We start from the raw sequence: 6,952 nt of genomic DNA, 5'->3' as shown, positions 1-6,952 counted from the left end.
ATTAGACATGGCTTACAGCCAGCCAGGATTCAACAAATCATCATGAAACACTAGAATTCATTCTTAAAAATTTTGAATAAAATTTTTTTTTTGGAAAGCAATTTTAAAATTTTTTTTTTCGAAAACAGATGAGGAAATTTTAGAAATATTTTTAAAAATAAAACAAAAAGAAAATTACCTAATCTGAGCAACAAGATGAACCGTCCGTTGTCCAAACTCAAACAATCCCCGGCAACGGCGCCAAAAACTTGGTGCTGTTGCCGGATCAAAAGGGAATCTGGCACTGATGTTACCGGACCAAAAGCTTGCCGAAAACTCAAACAATCCCCGGCATCGGCGCCAAAAACTTGGTGCACGAAATTGTGATCTCTGGTAATGGCTTCTTAGGCCAGATACTCTGATCTAGTTTTACAGTCTGTCACAACTTCGATACAACTAACCAGCAAGTGCACTGGGTCGTCCAAGTAATACCTTACGTGAGTAAGGGTCGAATCCCACGGAGATTGTTGGTATGAAGCAAGCTATGGTCACCTTGTAAATCTCAGTCAGCGGATATAAAGTGATAATGGTGTTTTCGAATATTATATAATAAAATAGGGATAGAGATACTTATGTAAATCATTGGTAGGAATTTCAGATAAGCGAATGGAGATGCTTTTCGTTCCTCTGAACCTCTGCTTTCTTGCTATCTTCATCCAATCTGTCTTACTCCTTTCCATGGCTGGCTTTATGCAAGGGCATCACCGTTGTCAGTGGCTACATCCCCTCCTCTCAGCGAATAATATGCTCACGCACCCTGTCACGGCACGGCTATTCATCTGTCGGTTCTCGATCATACTGGAATAGGATTCACCCTCCTTTTGTGTCTGTCACTAACGCCCAGCAATCGCGAGTTTGAAGCTCGTCACAGTCATTCAATCATTGAATCCTACTCAGAATACCACAGACAAGGTTTAGACCTTCCGGATTCTCTTGAATGCCACCATCATTCTAGCTTGCGCCACGAAGATTCTGGTTAGGAGATCTAAGAGATACTCATTCTAGCTTAATTCATGTAGAACAGAAGTGTTTGTCAGGCACGCGTTCATAAGGGAGAAGGATGATGAGCGTCACACATAATCATCACCTTCATCACGTTCTTGGGTGCGAATGGATATCTTAGAAGCGAAATAAGAAGAATTGAATAGAAAACAGTAGTACTTTGCATTAATCTTTGAGGAACAGCAGAGCTCCACACCTTAATCTATGGAGTGTAGAAACTCTACCATTAAAAAATACATAAGTGAAGGTCCAGGCATGGCCGGAGAAATGTGAATTTAACATAAAAACTAATGAAAACATCCCTAAAAGTAACTAGATCCTACTAAAAACATACTAAAAACAATGTCAAAAAGCGTATAAATTATCTGCTCATCAGTGGTTGTGGCATGGTGGTAGTGGTGGTTATGATCCCATGAAAGAAGAATGAGGTGATAGTGGTAGAGATCGAAAGGAGCGAGAAAGGAGAGGATGAGAGAGTATAGGGAAAAGTGGAAATAGGGGTTGGGGTATTATGATTAATGTTAATGATGATGACAATGGTGGTGGTTAATGGTGATGATGGAGGAATGAGTATTGTTCTAATGGAAATGATAGTGACATGGTATGGGTCTGGATTGGGAGTTAGGGTTGGACAATTACTAGGAGTTTTGATTGGGGATAAAGTTGAACACTAAAGTTATATTAAGGGTAAAATTGTCAAAAAAATATTGACTAACTGTTGATTGTTAAAAATTTAACTGTAGGGGTATAATTGAAACTAATTTCAAATGTTAAGGATAAAATTAAATCGAATTAAATGTTAGGAGTAATTTTGAAAAAATTTAAAAACTTTAAGAACGAAAAACATACTTTACCCTATCGAAGACGTTTACTTTAAGTTTCCACAAATTAAAGCTTAAAAAGAAACAAATGCATACAAACCCAAAACAAAGAATAATTCCATGCAAAAATTAAAAAGTTTGTGGTTGAAATGTTTATTTTTAAGATGAACATTAGCAAATTATAACAAAGTATACCACCAATTGTCTATGGTGAGTAAGGTTGAATTTTGTAAATTTTTCAAATAAGAAAAAAATATAGAAATATAAGACATCAAACATAAGTCTCTATCTTTATCGTTAGTTTTTTAAAGACAAAAAAGTTATATTTTATTCTAAAACAAAAAATTTTTTCATATTTTTATACCAATTTTCTTCTACAAATAATTTTCTATCTCTTAGTTTCATTATATTTGGTTCTATCATATATAGGTGATATAGGATTGTTATGTATCAATTTAGAGCATCAAGTGAAAGTGGTAATTTAAAGGTACTAAAATTTTATTGGCTGATAAAAGTTAGCAGCAGTTAAAAGAGAAAAGTTTGAAAGTTTGTTAGTTATCCTAGTTATAGTTAGTTAGTGAATAATGTTGACCAGTGTAGGTAAACAAGGATCAGATTGTATGAGGAGTGGGTGGATCCATTGTATTTTTTATTTTCCTAATCAAAAGGGCAATTCTGTTTTTCTTAGTCTCTAAGAATCTTTCTTTTTTCTCTGATAGTTTTAAGCTTGAATTCTTCATATGCGTTCTTTTTTTCTTAGTATTGCTGAGGCTGTAATCAATCCTCTTCACTCTCTATATGGTATCAAGAGATTTTGGTTTCTAAATCATTGGTGATTTAATTGTGAATTTAAATTTTGGAAATTTTAATAAATCCAATTCTGGCAATTCAAATGCCAATAACAATATTCTTACAATCAGTTTCTCTTTCCAACTGCATCTTCTCAACCCTAGGCCTTTCAACCCTATCAGTGGTAAATTTGGAGAATGAAATCATCACACATGGTAGCAATAAGTGCTTGCAATATAACATCCTAATTTTCAGTATGTTTAGATCATACCAGAAACTAAGTGCTACCAACCTGTCTTCCTATATATTATCTATTATTTATTAAATATGAGTTTGATCGTGATTAATACGTCGTCATTTTACGGTTAATTTTTTATTATTTTGAAAACGTTAAGTCATTAATACATAAATATACATTACAAAGTTATAGATGTCTAACAAGTAAAGTATATAATGACAGTAATATAGTCAACCATCTCAATTATAAGATTCAAGTCTACAGTCATGTATCGTCAACTTCGTACAGATCCAGTCAGAACACTCCTAGCATAGTTAGATAGTATTTACATACATATATATACATATGACATCCCAGGTTCCGGCCTATTCAAAAAGCTCCTAAACTGGAATCCCGGCTAGTTTAATTCTCTTTATAAGCCTAATCCCCTCTAAGGTTACAAAAGTGATGGGAAGACACTCTAGGTCTTCAGATGTGACTAAAGGGGATGTCGTCAAGCAACAGCAACCATATGGTCTTTCTTTTGGTCCTTCTTTCTGGCGGGTCATGAAGTATATACATGCAGATGAGTTTGAGGTCCTCATAAGCAGAAACCTCTGGTAGATCATGAAAAGGTTCTCCCGTCTCCATTTATAGGGTGAAAAGAAGGGATAAAAATTGGGAAGTCCTTAATAGGGTCGGTGTTAGAAGTTAAGTTCATTGATTCTTTATAGCTTAGCGTGGCACGACATAAGTCTAGCAAGTAGTGTATAAATAGAGAATACATAGAAAACAACACATAACAAGGAAATTCAAGAACACATACACACAAACAAGCAAACAAAGATGTAGCAACCAAGAATGATGAATGTCTAGCCCTACGCAGGACATGAGCTCATGTGTCGGTTGCTTACCCGCTCCCGATATTACCCGAGCATGAATCCCAGATATAACTTTTCAAATATTCAATTACACAAGTCCTATGGCCGAAGCCAATCAATTGACTCTCAAATTGCATAAGACTTATAGCCATAGCCATTCAATTGACTTTCCATTGCATTAATTGACCTATATATGGAACACAAGGTATTAGCGTGCAGGTGTCTCCACACACAATTTGGCACTAAGGCCCCAAAAAAACACTCAGTCTTTAATTATGTAAGTCTTATAGCTGTAGCCATTCAATTGACTCTCACTTCTTAATCTCTACTTTTTTTAATCATTTCACAGTCATTACTTTTCTTTCTTTTCTTTCATTCTTTTAATTCCTTACTTTTAGCATCACAATTTATCTTCACTCTTTTCTCACCTTTTCCTAGATGTTTTATAAAAGAAATCATACAATTCTGAGCTTAGATTTGTCTTTAGTTAGTTCTTAAACTTTTAAAAATTTATTTTGACCCCAAACTTTTTAGAAATTACACTTAAACCACATAACTTTTGAAAATTTTGATTTAACCCCCAAACTTGTATTTAATTATTTTTCAGCCCTGAACTTTTTATTATTTATATTTTGACCTTAGAATAATCATAGTTACTGGGGTTTCTCGTTCTTCAAGAACCGAACCAACATCATCAAAGTTTATCAATTTTCACTTAATTTTCACTTGTTTCCTCAATTGTTAACTCAACTTCCCAACCACTAAACCACCTCAAATTTCACATGATTAAAGTTTGTAAACAGCCTTGTTTTAGGATGGAACAGTTCAGTTTCTAGCATCTCTTTAGAACCAAATTGTTTAAATTGAAAAACACCAAATTTTCATAAAAAACAAGCAAATAAACATTCAATTTCAAGCATCAATCATCACTTTAATTAACACACAGTAGAAAAATAATTAATCATTTAGAATTTAACCAAATCCTACCTCCTTGTTGCAGCCACCAACACCGAAGCACCAAGGAAAACATAAAAAATTGGCTACTCCACCTTGATCTCCAACTTGGCCGAACCATGCTTGGAGGGATAGCAGCATCATCTCGTGATTCCTTCCATGGAAAGTGGTGTCATCGTGAAGAGGAAAAAGAGATGAACACTTTAATCGATTTAGATTTTTGATGTAAAACCCGAGAGATTAGTAAATAATTAGCCATTAAAATAATTATTAATCAAGAAATTAGAAATATAAATTTTATATTAAAATAGGATAGAGCTAATTAAAACGAGAATTTTGACACCAATTTTAAAGAATTTGGCCCAAAATTGGGCCGAACCGGGCCCAAAATGGGCCCAAGGCCCAACCCAAAACATAAATGTGCATGAGCTTCAGCTCATGCCACTTATTCTTCATGCATGTAGCGCTGGAACACACACCAGGGAAGGAGAGAAAAGAACAAACCCTTGTTCTTATTTCAATTCTCAATAACTTTTGATCCGGAGCTCTGATCGCCGCACCGTTTGCGGCCACGCGACCGCAGCGTTGAGCTCTACAAAACTCGATAACTAATTTGGTAAGAAAACCACTTCTGTATTCCAGTTGTTTCCTCCCCAAATTTCAAATTCAATGTGTAATTTTGTTGGATTTTTGCTTGAATTCGGTGTTTAGATTCGAATTAACTTGCGGGTATTGCCGGGTTTTGACCCAATTCTCCGTTGGTAAGGTGAGGATAACTCTAACCCTTGTGAGATCTGAATTCAAGTGAGATTTATTTTGATTTAGTAATGTTCATTGGAATTAGATTGAGTTGTGATGTTAATTGAGGCTTGTTGATGGAATTGGTGGTATCGGAAAGCTGGATGTTGGGTTGAGGTAGCTGAGTTTTCTGTTTGGGGTGTAATTTTGGAACCCTGGAATTTGTGGAATGGTGGTAGTTGAGGCGTTCGAGACATTACGAGGAATCGGCCAAGGTATGGTTTAAGTTTCTCGTATTTAAGATATAATGTTTTGTGAAAACTTAGGCTAGGTGACCATAGGATAGGCTGGAATGCATGAAAATGTTAAATGTTTAGCACCCTTAATGATGTCTATGATGTGAATTGACTATGTGCTTAATGATTATTGTTTGTAAAGGTAAAAGTATGTTAAATGGTGAGTTAGTGGAATTGGTAGGAAGATATATATATATATGTGTGTGTGTGTGTGTGTGTGTGTGTGTGTGTGCTTGTATTATTGATGCAAAATGATGAGATTAGGTTGAACTTGTACAATGATGAAGTATGATTGAAGGTGGTATGATATGACCAAATTAGTGTGGTGTTGGTGTTCTTTGGTGTAATGTTGAGATGAATGTGGAATAGGAGTTTGGTTTTTGTAAAAAATTGAGGTTTGATGGTTTTGAAAAAAATTGATTTTTGGCCGAACTTTGGCAAGCCATAACTTGGCTTCCGGATCCTCAAATCATTTCAAACTTATTTTATGTAAAAATTGGGTCCGTGAAGCTTATATTGTTCGAAGAATGGATGAAAAATGATTTGAAACGAAAAAGTTATGTGTGTCGGAAGTTTGAGGTTAGAAATTAAAATTCTGCAGCTTTTGAAACTTAGTGAAATTTTTGGAAACACGCATGTCCACGCGTACGCGTGGTGACATGGAATATTTTGCGTACACATATACCCTCTTCGCGGACAAACGCTACTGCCTGGTTTGCATGCGTACGCGTAATCAGGGGATTTGTATGCGTCTTGGCCTAAACGCGTACCGACGCATATGCGTGACCCACGCGTACGCGTGGCCTTGTTCTCAACAAAAACATATTCTGTGTTTTAAAGCTCAAACTCGAATCTCCAGATTTCTATTTTCATTTCTTTAGTCTAAATATTGTTAGTAAGCTTAACAATAGGATGAAGCTAAGAAAAAGAAGGTAACTTAGAGATGAAGGAAGATAACTAAACTAAGGATTGGAGAATATGGCTTTTGTTTTGATAAGATGATGGAAAAGAGATATATGAGGCAGTTAAAAGAATAATGTAATATTGAGATTAATGAATGAGATAATCGTGGACATTAACGAAATCAGGACGATGAGACAAGTTATGAATTTATAATTGTGTATCATAAAATATAAGAGAAATGAGTAAATGCTTATGATTTATTGAGAAAGCGCGGTAGTGTCGCGAGTATGCCGAAGATGCATATGTAAGCTA

The sequence above is a fragment of the Arachis ipaensis genome, chromosome B01, assembly GCF_000816755.2.
Source record: "Arachis ipaensis cultivar K30076 chromosome B01, Araip1.1, whole genome shotgun sequence".
NCBI lineage: Eukaryota > Viridiplantae > Streptophyta > Magnoliopsida > Fabales > Fabaceae > Arachis > Arachis ipaensis.
The sequence above is the reverse complement of the archived record's forward strand: the minus strand, read 5'-3'. Positions refer to the sequence as shown.